Source organism: Eurosta solidaginis, chromosome 2, assembly GCF_040869045.1.
Source record: "Eurosta solidaginis isolate ZX-2024a chromosome 2, ASM4086904v1, whole genome shotgun sequence".
NCBI lineage: Eukaryota > Metazoa > Arthropoda > Insecta > Diptera > Tephritidae > Eurosta > Eurosta solidaginis.
Window position 1 is genome coordinate 52,353,851 of NC_090320.1, and position 13,884 is coordinate 52,367,734.

Below are 13,884 nucleotides of genomic sequence, written 5' to 3' on the forward strand. Positions count from 1 at the left end.
ACGACCCTTTTAAAAATGTTTTATATAAAAGTGGGCGTGGTCATTAACCGATTTCGTTAATTTTTCTTCAAAGCATTCCTTATAGTAAAGGCAACCTCTCTGCCGAATTTTGTTGTGACAGGTTTAACGATTTTTTATTTATGATTAATAATATTTGTAAAATTGATTTTATCATAAGTCGGCGGTGCCACGCAAATTCTAAAAAATGTTTTCAAATATCTATCAAGAGTCTCAAAAGCAGTTCACACGTGAAATTTCAAAATTCTATTTACTAAAATAATGAGGTTTTTTGTGTTTCCCAAAATGTTATATATAAAAAGTGGTCGTGGTTATCATCCGATTTCGCTCATTTTCAATACAAATCTATTCTGGGTCCAGATAAGCTCGTATACCAAATTTGGTGAATCTCAGTATTTACTCAAATTATCGTGTTAACGGACAGACGAACCTGGCTCAATCAAATTTTTTTTCGATACTGATGATTTTGATATATGGAAGTCTATATCTATCTCGATTCCTTTATACCTGTACAACCAACCGTTATCCAATCAAAGTTATAATACCCTGTGTACAAGTACAGCTGGGTATAAAAATCAAAGGCGATTTGAAATGTGCACCGCAAAGCAAAGCTTACTGCGCCCTGAAGCACCAAATAACTCAATCAATTTAATTAAGTAGCTATGGCCTGCAACTAAAACACATTGAAAGTATAACAACTAAAGAGATGTGAACGTCTTTAGACCATATTTTTTGATTATAACATCAGATATCATCTTTTGGCATTTGTGATTTACCACAAACAGCAAAGTTTTGCACTAATTGTAACTGTACATATGTACTTGCGTTTGTATGTACAATACCCAGACAACACAAGACTGAGTCTGCATTTTCATTCATTTTGCTTAGTTTTCTTACTTTAAGCTTCAAATTGTTTTCTCTTTTTGCCAATAATTAGATCTTGTATTATCTTCCTTTTGCACTACTCATCTTGGCCGCATACACTTTTAGATTATGATGACTCGAATAACAGCAGTATTGTACAGTTTTATCCCCTGTGGCTAATCTGCCCTCAAAAATATTGACAAAGGAATCAAATTAATCGGGTCGGTCTTTTTTTTTGTTTGTGAAGAGTTTTGATATGATTGTCTCAAAGCGATTGTGTTTATGTGGGGGAAAAACCTCAATTTAGTCAAGCTGTTGCTATATAACAACCTATATATTGATGGCTATAAAATGTCTGTATGTACTCCTGTGTGTATATAATTTGGACAATATAGTACAATTAATGGCCAAATGAAGCTCTTGAAACGTGCCTTGTTAACACAATCGAGCGTGGACAATAGAAGCTTAGCGATACTCAAAATTACAATGAAGCAAAATTATTAGTTTAAGACAATGATATTAGAATAGTGAGGATAAGATAATTAGGATAAGTAAAACTATTTTCGTTTTTGGCGGCCGCCGTGGTGTGATGGTAGCGTGCTCCGCCTACCACCACGCCCCGGGCAATGCAACATAAAAATTTTAGAAACAGGTTTTTTCAATTAGAAGAAAATTTGTCTAAGCGGTGTCGCCCCTCGGCAGTGTTTGGCAAGCACTCCGAGTATTATTCTGCCATGAAAAGCTTCTGAGTGAAAACTCATATGCCTTGCAAATGCCGTTCGGAGTCGGTATTTAACAAGTAGGTCCCGGCGAGCCAATTTATAGGAAAAACTATAAGGAACACTAAGCAAAATGGAAGAGAAGTTCGGCCTAAAATATTTTCGGAGGTTGTCGCGCCGTACATTTATTTTTTTTTAAACTAATTTCTTTAGTATCTGAATATGGGGTAAATGATATTTTTTTTTTTACTTTTTCTCTCCAAGATATTGAAATATCTTTAAAGAGACCTAGGCATACTTATTTGCAGTTTCCGAACTTATTTACAGTCCCGTTAACACTCTTAATGCCAACTTGTCTAGTAAAGATGCAGTACAGAACTAAACATAAGCAGTGTTCGAGTATGTATTAATCATGGTTCAATTATATGGTTGGCTGATCTCAGCAGCTGATTTTATTTATTTCATTGCATGGCCGAAGGGATTGTCAAAAGGAGATGGCAAACTCAAAATGAAACCAACACATTGACAAAATTTTTCTTACACGTACAAAAACTGCTAAGTTTTATGTTTCCATTCCTTACCATTCGCACCAACACCAATGCACAGATTTTGACAATTTGAACAGACATATTTTGTTGCTTTACAGATGAGCTAACCATATAATTGAACCATGGTATTAATTTACTAATTTGTACAAGAAAAATAGTAGGAGATTAAAAAATCTATGGGCCGAACTTCAAGAAATCGATACCAATGGGATGCTACCCCACCATATTTCAGGCAGAAATCCATGCAATAAAAGGCCGTGGTAGGGAATATCTGCGGAGAGGCTGAACATCGAAGAGCACCTACATTATGTCGGACAGCCATGCGGTCTTGCGTGCCTTGCAATCCTACACAGTTACATCTAAGCTAGTGGATGACTGCACTGAAATCCTTAATGACCTGGGAGCCAAAAACAAGGTTTTGTTAGGATGGGTTCCCGGACATCAGGGACATGAAGCTAATGAACATGCATATTACCTAGCAAAGCAGGATGCTACAGCAGCGTTCTATGGTTCATAGATCATTTGTAGACTTACAAAAGCACACACGAGGGAAACTATAGGTAACTGGGAAACAAAACAATTCAGACGTCACTGGATTGACTGCCCAGGGAAAAGGCAGACCATAATATGTATACTTTCGGCAACGAAAGTATCAGCCAAACTCATTAATCTGAGCAGAAGGGACCTAAGAACTCTCACTGGGTACTATACAGGACACTGTGATCTACGATATCATCTAAGTAAGTTAAATTTATCCGATACACAAATTTGTCGTTTCTGTGAGCTGGAGGATGAAACGCCGGGTCACATTCTCTGCGTATGCGTCGCTCTGGCAAGGCAGGAACTCTCCCATCTAGGTGGTGTGACTCTTAGTCCCTATGTGATATGGAGTAAAATCCTGAAGAGGCACTCAAAAGCCTCCATTTACAAAATTAGGCTGAAAGGTCATGCACCATAGATCTGCACAAAGGTAGCAGTGCTTCCAGGCCTAGTAATAATATTAATACCGGAGTTCGTCCAAAAAATTAATATTTTTAAGTTAACTAGAGCAATCCCAGAAGTTGTAGTTAAACCGCAACAGAGGCAACTTGACCGGAAAGAAATAATTTCGGGTTTTTACGAAGACCTTCGACAGTTTCTTATCGGTAACAACCGTTACCGATAAGTTATTATTCCATCGTTAACGAGTTCTTATCGTCGAGATATATTTAACTTTGGTGTTGGCTTATTTTCGCCGTGTCAGCCGCTTCGTATTGGTTTCTTATCGGCTTGTTGAAACCGGGTTACAGATGTGTCATCGATTTTATGGAGAAGTTTTGTCGGTATGTATTTCAAAACATAACAAACTAATAGCACTCCTATAAAAATTCGATAGCCGGTTGATAAGAAATCGATAATTTTTCTACAAGAGATTATTATAATTTATTATCATAAGTCGATACACGTCGATAGTAAATTGGTAATACACCAATAACAAATCGATAATTTTTCAATATTTTTTTCATGCCTGTTTGCTAAGTAATCGATACATTTTCGATAGTAAATTGATATATTTTCAATAACATATCGAAAACTTTTTGATAACTTAGCGTTAAATTTTCGATAAAGAACCGAAAATCTATGTTAAAATATTTCAATAAATTTTTCTTATCAGTATGTAATATATTTAGGTCGAAACGACTTCGAAAATAACGCCGTGACTGAGTGACAGCGACAATATCTGCGTAACGCTTTAAATCCCACTTACTAACGATCGCAATCATAGCTCACGTTCAAGGCGAATTCATTACAGGTGGTGCTATCCCATGAGCTGATTGCTTCTTCTTGATAATTTTCCATACAAAGCCTTGTACAACAAAATGTCAGTTAATCGAAATCTATGAAAATTTTTTTTTGACTTGACATTCTTCTGTACCGCGAATTGATTGAATTCGCTTTGACACCACCTGGTATAGATTCGCCTTGGCGAATAAGAATAAGTTGTCAGAATGTGCGCTTTCGGCGAACACAACTTTTATTGATACGTTGCCAATATGTTTCCGTTAGTTGAGCGATCGTTTTATGAACGGCGAGTTGAGCCAACTGCCAGTAATTTGAGGTGAAATCAAAACCGTTGAGTAGCTCGAAAATACTCAAAGGTGCGTTCAGAAATTTATGATTCAACGATTGATCAACAATTATCTTTGCTGACTGCGCCCAATATAATCAAATAACCTGTGGTTTAAGCTGCGACTAGGTAGTAATAGAACGTGCAGTCGCAGTTCACTGCGTCAGCTACTGCTACTTAAATATCTCGTCCATAGCTTACTGCGACATCTATAATTACTTAGTCACAGCACAAGTTGAATAATCATTTGGGGCTTTCAGCGAACATTGATCGCACTGATACGTTGCAAACATGTTGAACGTGAGTTGAATGACAAAAATTCTGTTTTATGAACAGATGTCGAGCAGATGTTAAGCCGATGTTGAGCCAAGTGACAAATCGGCAAAAATAAACAAATAATAACAAAAATGTAAACAGTTATTTTATTCTTTATACTTAATTGCGACAATAAAATAATGAAACGGAACTATCAACGTAATAATTGAATTTTTGATATATTATACTGAAATTATTTTAATTAATTTTTTTAATTAATGTCTGAAAAAAATATTAAAGTTGTAAAGATATTTATAAACAACAAAAACCTTTATTTAATATTTAATTCATTGCTGCTAAATTTGTACCGCAACATCCTAAATGATTGTGTATATAATCACGTGCCTCCATTTTTGTGCGATATAACAAATTATTTTTGCACATTTAACAATAATAGTGGAACAAATGTTTGCTCAATAATCTGACGTAAAATCCCAACCGTTGAGTGAATCGAAATTACTCAAAGGTGTATTCAGAACGACTGATCAACCGTTGTGTTCGCTGAAAGCGCCCACTCGTTCATAATATGACAGCAAATTGTTCTGCTGTGAGTCTGTGATTGCGATTTTTGTTAAGATTTCCAGCTTAAATTCAGAACAGATTGCTTTTCTTATTCAGTTGCAGTAAAATATAAATATCACAGTCACTGAAAATCGCAGTCGCAAATCACGTTGTTTGCCCAAAACCGCAAAATCAGTGCCACAAAGGCAGTGGTCATTTGCTATTCATTACAACTTCGTCTTCGCAGTTCTGCAATAATTTCGAAAAACATGGTTTCGTATAATCTGGGATTAGGTCTTATCTTTAACTGGTTTGTCGTAATAAAAAGTCCATATAAGCCTGAACTCGGACTAGACGCAGAGTTATAAGCTCTTTTTCAAATCGTTTACTTTCTAATAATGCACCGTATCCAAAATGGATAAAAAAAAAGTGCTGTTTTGGGGTTGTTTAAGTGAGTTGTGCTCACTTGGACCAGATGGAAAACGATTTAAATTCCCTTGGTGTTACCCACTGGCGCAAGTTAACACAACGTAAAAGCGACTGGCGGGCGCGCTTTGTTGGAGGGTCGTAACCGTTTAAACGGTTAAGCGCCAATTAATTATGTAAGTAAGCTTGACACGTGATGGCTCTCCCCTCAGCAGTAGCGAACTTTTTCCCTTAAAACTATTTTCAGTAAAAATGCTGCTACTATCGCCTTGATGTTATGTCGTTAATTTCTAAAATAATTTCGAAGTGAAGTATTTGTTTTTTATTTCATTTTTAGTTCAACTTGCTGACCACGCCTGAATTTGATAAATTTGTTTCGTAGCCAGAATTTCTCATCTGTTTGAACAAAATTATTGTGAACGAAATTAAAAACCGCATATTATTCTCATGAAAGGCAGGAAGTGATTAAAAAAAAATATCTGGCATCAAAACAAAAACACTATTAAAGCATGAAAATTTAGTTAGCCACAAAAAATACGAATAAAAAGCACAATTCCGGCAGTAGTTTTTAGTTTAGTTTTAAGAGAATTTATTAAGCAGCCAAGTTAACGCTGATGAGAATGATTTATTACGAAGCTTCAAAGCCAAAAGCAAAATGTATAACACTATCGAAACACTTATTTACATGGCGTTAAAAAATACTCAATTACTACAAGCACGAAATTGTAAACAACAAAAAATAAAACCAAAACAAAACGAAAATTATCGGCCGTAAAGCTTTAACAAAGCAAAAAAGAAAAAAAAATAAAAGAAAATAAAATTGGTTGTTTGTATTAAAAAATCAACAAAGTGAAACAAATGTTGCGGAAGAAATCGAATTTGCTCAGCACTCCATAAAAGAATAAACAACAATGAAAGGTCGATCATAAATGTGAAGTTGGTAAAAAAAAAAACAAGTAAGCAAGTCTAAGATCGGGTGAAACCAACATTATATACCCAGCTGTGCATTTGAAAAGCTGTTGTTCTTTGCTTTGTGTGGTTAATAGTGTAACGAATTTTTATTTGCAAATCCTCTTATTTGCAATCCTCTGCTAAGTTCGAATCACTAAACTGTTGAATAAATAACTCCAATTTGTAATAATGCAAAATGGCCTTTATTAAAGTACTTCACAATACACTCAAACTGTGCAACGAATAGCTTGCTTAATAACCACACTGACTGATAGCTCAATGAAACTCTACTATTCAAAATAGTACTGCTATTGCTCGCTAGATATCGTCTTAATCGCAACTGCTTGACAACTCAAATCAAACTGAATTACTTCTTACTCGCTGGCGCCGCTTTTATAGTTTACGCTGCATACTTCTAGGCTCTTCGATTTCCAGAAGTTACTAGTTGTTTCGGCTACAAAATCGCCAGCCACAACTACGTGCACAAATTATTGCTCTCTCTTGTGACAACTCAGATAAGGTATATGCATGTGTTTGTAGTTTACAGTCTCCCGCACACACATAAGCGTATAAGTAAATTCATCGGTGTGTGACATCTCATCTCTTGCTGCCTTGTATGTAAATGTTGCTCGTCGGAATGTGTACATATGTGTAGACGCAATTATTGATTCGTTTATGTAGATACATAATGATTGAATTATTGATGTGCATTCACGTCACTGCTTAGATCGGCTTAGAGCTGGCAGCACTCCTTAGTTTTGCTAATATTCGTAACAATAGTGTTATAAGGCTGCGCAATAATACATACATATGTATATGGTTCTATTCTGAACTCATTTTCGTTCAAACGAAGCGAAAAGGTTACAGCGGCTAGCACTAACGAACTTGAGCCGGTAAAAATGCAGTTTAACAGTTGTAGCCGAGACAAAAATGTGTATGCCAAATTTCGTTCGGTTTGGGAGATTTTTGTTCGACTTCTGGCATTTAAAATATTTTCGAAAGACGGGGTCACGCCAATTTTCAAAATTTTTTAAGGATAAGCTCGTATACCGAATTCGGTGAAGATATCTCAATATTTGCTCAAGTAATCGTGTTAACTAACGGATAGACGGACAGACGGACGGACGGGCGGACATGACTCCGAACTGAGAGCATGGCAGAATACACCCGGAGCGCTTGCCAAACACTGCCGACGGGCGACCCCGCTTAGAAACATTTTTTTCTAATTGAAAAACCTCATTTCGAAATTTTTGATGTTGCTTTGTCCGGGGTGCGAACCCAGGGCATACGGTGCGTTAGGCGGAGCACGCTACCATCACACCACGGTGGTCGCCAGTAATCGCAGAAATGTATTGGCATTTAAATTTCTAAAATGAAGTAAGTGCATTTTACTGCCTTTTTGCTATGGACGGTAGGATAACTCTCAAGTGTTCCCGAATTGAATGAATGAAAGATGATGCTCCGGCCAAGAAAATGTTTCTATCGGAACCCGCCTATGGAAGCAGAGGTAGAGGGCGGCCCCCACTCCGTTGGAAGCACCAGGTGGAAAACGATTTAAACTCCCTTGGTGTGACCAATTGGCGCCGGTTGGCGGAGCGAAGGAGCGACTGGCGTGCCTTGTTGGACGGCCGTAACCGTTTAGACGGTTAAGCGCCAATTATGTAAGTAAGTAAGTAAGTTCCTGAATTCATTCCGAAAGGTTCACGAAACAGTACGGAAATAGTCACAATGTGGCCCAGTTTGATTCAGATAAAACAATAGATCCCATTTTTACTGCCTTTTTTCTTTTAACGCAATTTACGGATGTCTAAGTATAGAAGTTTCGCTTTTACCGCCGACCATTCATATGGGTAATCATGAAAGGTATAAAAATATCAAAACCTACAGATCAAAGTAAAATGAAACCAAACTAGAGGAAAAAATGCTCAAAACAGCTGTTCACATTTCAGCGTTGACCTTTTTTTATCACTCTTCCGCAGTAGATTTGGTTGCACAAAGTAAGCTGAGCTTGCACTCTCAATTACAGTTGAACGAGTAGTTAATTTTGCGCATTGCTTTTCAATACATTTTTCGCTTTATTACACCCTCACCTCTCGAAGCTAAGAAGTATGTAAATAAAACATAGCAACATAGCAAACACACACACGCTAAACTGAAATTTGTGTTTATGGCTCCAACGTTCGTCGCTTCAAACTTGGCCCAAAAAAAAAAAACAAGCTACAATCGCTCGCTTTCGCATTCTTTCATAAATCGCGTGCTTTTTCTTAAAACCAAAACAGACGAAAGGGCATACAACAAAAAATATGCGTAGCTCATATGTACATACCTACGTAAAAACTTCTAATGTAAGCACGAAAGAAAGAGCTCTAGCATCTTATTTTCCGGACTCGTGTTAATGAAGTAAACATCACGTTTTTGCCACTAAAACTTTGCTTTGCATTCGCGCATCGAGGATGACTGTGGCCTGATTTATTAGTGTCTCACAGCGTGCTACATTTGTCCACAGATATATACATTAGACTGGGTCGATTTATTAACCGATATCGCGCCATCGATTTTTCTATAGGATTTGGCAAAAAAAGTTCTACTACGCATACCCAAAAAAATGATTTTCGAGCCTGCGAAAGGGTCAATTTTTCGACCAAAACACTTCCCAAAACCCAAAAAAAAATTTTTTTTTTAAATATGCGACCTCAGCATCTGTTGTTATTTAGGTGTTTTTAAACGGTTTTATTTAGCTTGAGCAAAAATTTATGAATATAAAGATATTGCATGCGCGAACTTCGGTGGAAAGCAGCGGAGCGTAACAAAATTCTAGCAGGTCACTTTCACCGCACCAAAAACTTTAACACAATTTTTAACATAATTTAAGCACAGAAATACACTGATTGGAGTTTTAGTGAGTAAAAGTTAAAATTCTGAACACATGAGCTGAATAAAAAGTGTACAAATAATTATTAAATAACAAATACAGACAGTGGTAGTTTAACAAATTCTGCTGTGGTAAGTGGTGAATGTGACCTACTAGAATTTTGTGAAGCTTGCCTCACACGATTTTTCGTCTATGCAATGTCTCTATATTATATCGTTTCTGGCTTGAGTTGACAGGCAGGCCGCATGCACGGCCGCACGGCCGTTGTGAACGAATCTTGTAATTGAAATTTAAGTAACTTCCCGATAAGCTACAAGCTTGAAACTTGGAGTATATTTCAGAACCCGATGACAATGCAATAATAAGAAAAAATCGCCGCTAGGTGGCGCAAGGGTCGAGATATTTTTAAGTTAAATGGTTTTATTGAAAACAATACTTACATGAAATAATAATAATACGAAAAGCTAGAAAATAATTAGGTAGGTCCTAGGTACTAGTCATCACACTCCTTATCAATCTAGGGCGTTGATCAGACAATTAAATAAAAGCGTTGGACGCGTCATATTTCTATTGATAGTCATAAGTAAAACCAACTGAGCCTTAATCAGGTTATGCTACGCCTCACATTTTTAGAAATTTCACGCGCCCAACGCTTTTATTTAATTGTCTGATCAACGCCATAGATTGATAAGGAGTGTGATGACTAGTACCTAGGACCTACCTAATTATTTTCTGGCTTTTCGTATTATTATTATTTCATGTAAGTATTGTTTTCAATAAAACCGTTTAACTTAACAATTTTTTTTTAAATTATTTTATTTTTTCATACTCATCGTGCATTGCGCACAGAGTATATTAACTGTGATTGGATAACAGTTGGTTGTACAGGTATAGAGGAATCGAGATAGATATAGACTTCCATATATCAAAATCATCAGTATCAAAAAAAATTGATTAAACTATATCCGCCCGTCCGTCCGTCTGTCCGTTCTTTAAACCGATAACTTGAGCAAATATTTAGAAATCTTCACCAAATCGGTATATGGGCTTATGAGGACCCAGAATGGATTGGTAATGAAATTGAGCGAAATCGCACTATAACCACGTCTACTTTTTCTATTTCGAAAGTTTAGAAAAATGGAAAAAATGGATAATTCAAAAATTTGCCAAATGATATAGACTGAGGGACGATAATTAAAATCGGTTAAGAACCACGAGCGCTTTTATAAAAAAGACTTTTAAAACCGTCGTGGACGAATAAAATAAGCTATATTTTTGCAAAAAAAAAAGGCTTTATATCAATAATGTTTCACTATCCAAGTGGAATTATAACCAGAAAACAAAAAATTCAAATTTCTGAAAATGGGCGTGGCATCGCCACTTTTATTGACCAAGTAATATTCTATGTTTCGGGAGGAAGAAAAATTATCGTATCGTATTAAGATTGGGTGCACATATTTTCCTTACAGCAGGAAATATTTCTAGTAATAATATTGTAAGGAATTCTGGGAAATCCTGGTTATTTTGCAACTTCGGCTAACGTTTGTATTGCTGAACTGTCGAATAAATAACTCCAATATTCAGTATTGAAATATATTCTTTATTTAGTCTACTTTGGGAGTAGTACAATTATACTTCAATATCACGTACTTCACAACTAATGCGTGTTTCAACAAACTGATTAGTCATTCCTCAGCTTGCGCTGTTTTTATACTCTCCGTTGCCTCGCATTCTTCTCCTAAGATCTAGTTGCTTCGAGGACAGTTGTATCTCATGCCAGCTATATACAATTATATTTGTAGTTTATGTTTTTCTTATAGCCATATGCATGTGCATGTGTGAGTTACTACTTCGGCTGATGACTACATCTGTGTATGTGAGATATTTCTTTGTTGCCTTGTACATAAGTGTTGATAACTTTAATGTGTACATGTATATAAGAGTGGCTGCTTCATGTTTTTGTTGTTGCGTGATTATTTACTAACAGGCTAGTGATGTCAACATTCGCCACAATATAAATAGAGTTTAAAAAAACTAAAATATGGTGCCGTTTTAGTACCTACAATCCACTTAGATATTTTATGTTCATAGCACCGTAGCACAGAGGTTTGTGTCTCCGCTATTAAGCATAACTCGTTTTGTTGCGGGTTATTGAACTACTGCCACGAGTTTTCAATAATTGCCGTTAGATGGGTCTAACACTCCTTTGCGCTCCAAGCCTAGAGAGTTACAAACAAGCATACATACAAGTGAAGCTAATAAAAGCGTGTTAAAAATGGACGGAATTGGTTAAAGACCACGCCCACTTTTATAGATAACGGATGTTTAGAAGGGTCGTAGACTAGAATAGTAACCTATATCTTAGCGGAAATTGATTTATATCAATGATATTACACATACCAAGTTTTATTGTAAGAGTATGTCAAGAGATATTTTTTTTAATGGGCGGTGCCCCGCCCTTATTCCGTTCAAGCAACATTTCTAGAGCCTCAAAAAAATGAATCCCTTGTAATAAAATTCGAAAAAGTAATTTACCTAAATCGAACTACACAATTGAAACTCACGTTGGCGATAAAAGTTTTTAGCGAACATTTTTGGGTCGGACAGGGTATACATGAAAATTTTACAATCAAATGAAAATTTGTTTAGTAGGTCATGAAAAAAACCTTAAAAATCAAAGTCGAAAAAAAGCCAAAAAAATAAAATTTCGCAGGCTCGAGAATAATTTGTTTGGGTATGGGTAGTGGAACTTTTTTTCCTGAGCCCAAATCCTATCGAAAAATCGATGGCGCGATATCGGTTAACTTTCGTCCATACAAATCAACCCACCCTAGTGTATGTACCGCCCAGCGGGTTAGGGGGCTTAGAATATATTGCACATGTCCCTAGCAATAATTTGACTTTAACAGAGTGAAAAAACATCAATTAATCGACGAGTTATAGCCAAAAAACCATACAAACAATATGCTGAAAATCGGCATTTGACCGCAAAGTTCGAAGGTCGATTAAAAAAAATTCGAACTAACATAAACAAACGCCGCGATACGGGACTTCTAATTTAGCCTCTATTTTCACCCCTCATTCTCAGAATCGACCTAACTTTTGCTAACCTGAATTTGTTCCACAGTGTTATAGGAAAAAACCCTTTCAACAAATGGAAATCAAGCAAATGGACGACACACAACATTGTTTAATTCTGTTCAGACCATACATGTATCAGCTTCAGAACCTACGAAAGAGGGTAGTGAAGGGGAAAATCTTAAGAACCGTTAACGCAAGGGACTGGCACAAATTTCAGAAATGTGTATCAGGAGGAGGAGTGCAACAACTTCTAATCAAAGGCGCTGACAACTGCGTACAACAAAGCTTGTCCTCTGAGAATATTCAAGGGGAAAGCAAAGCCACCAAGGAGGAGTAAGGTTTTGAGTCTTCTTAAAGAACAAATAAAAGAGATTTTTAAGCTGGCTAAAATTGCGGAAAACGAGGAGGGATGGGACGAATACTAAGATCTGTTGAGGATCTATAATCGTGAAGTCAACAGGTCAAGGCGGGTTTCATTAAAGAAATTCTATACCGACATAGAATGCTGCGGCGAAGCGAAAAGACTGTGGAAAGTCCTATATAAGGGAGATGTAGTCCACGAACTGATAAAAAAGGACGATGGAGAATGGTCACACAGTGGTGAAGACTCTCTTGAAGCACTAATTAACACACACTTTCCATAAGGATATGAGGCGAAAGAGTTATGTAACAGCGTCTACACTCCTAGTACGGAGCGAGAGGTACCAGGATAGATTAAAAATACCAAAATTGTGTGGGCAACATAGACTTTTCGCCAATTTCAACTCGCCAGGTCCAGATAGGATATTCGCTGCTATGCTGCAGATGGCAGATGGAACGATGGCTTAGAATAACCTGTGATGATGTTTGCATAAAACTAAATCACGTTCCGCAATCTTGGAGAACGGTTCGAGTTGGCTTCATACAGAGAGAGGGAAACCAGTAATCTTCACACGAAAGACTACATACCTATTAGTTTAACAGCTTTTCTGCTCAAAACCCTTGAGAGATTAATATATATGTACATAAAAACCAAATAGAAATAAAGAATTATGCTCTTCAGCACAACATGCTCACACCTCAGTCGATATTGCATTGCAAAGGGTGGTCATCAATATAGAGAAAGTACTAGCACACCAGGAATGTGCCCTAGGTGGGGGTTGCTCGGGCTTTCGACGAGTAATCATGGACAGACTTAACTCGATTGAAGGTCATCAAATCGAAATAAGGCAGAAATTGCATACAAGGAAAGGCGTGGACAGCAGCACGTGACTGCAAAATAAAACTACGTTAGACTCACAAAGTTGCTGACATCTCATACGATGGGCACACAATCTGGACACTGCCTTCTGGCGTCACATGTCTATAAGTTGGGACTAGTCAGTAACAGCAGATGTAGGAAGCGCGAGCTGCAGGTAGAAATTGTTGAGCACGTTCTGGGTTTGTGTGCTGCGCTCAATCAAAGCTCCAGCTACTGGGGCAGCAGAGTTTCCAAATATTGAG

The 13,884-nt window shown here is 37.0% G+C and overlaps 1 protein-coding gene across 6 annotated transcripts in view; it reads right to left on the reverse strand.

Annotated features, from left to right (window-relative positions):
• Window positions 1-13,884, reverse strand: part of LOC137239718 (uncharacterized) — a 442,599-nt gene that overhangs the window by 351,568 nt on the left and 77,147 nt on the right. The gene's annotated exons all lie outside the window — the stretch shown is intronic.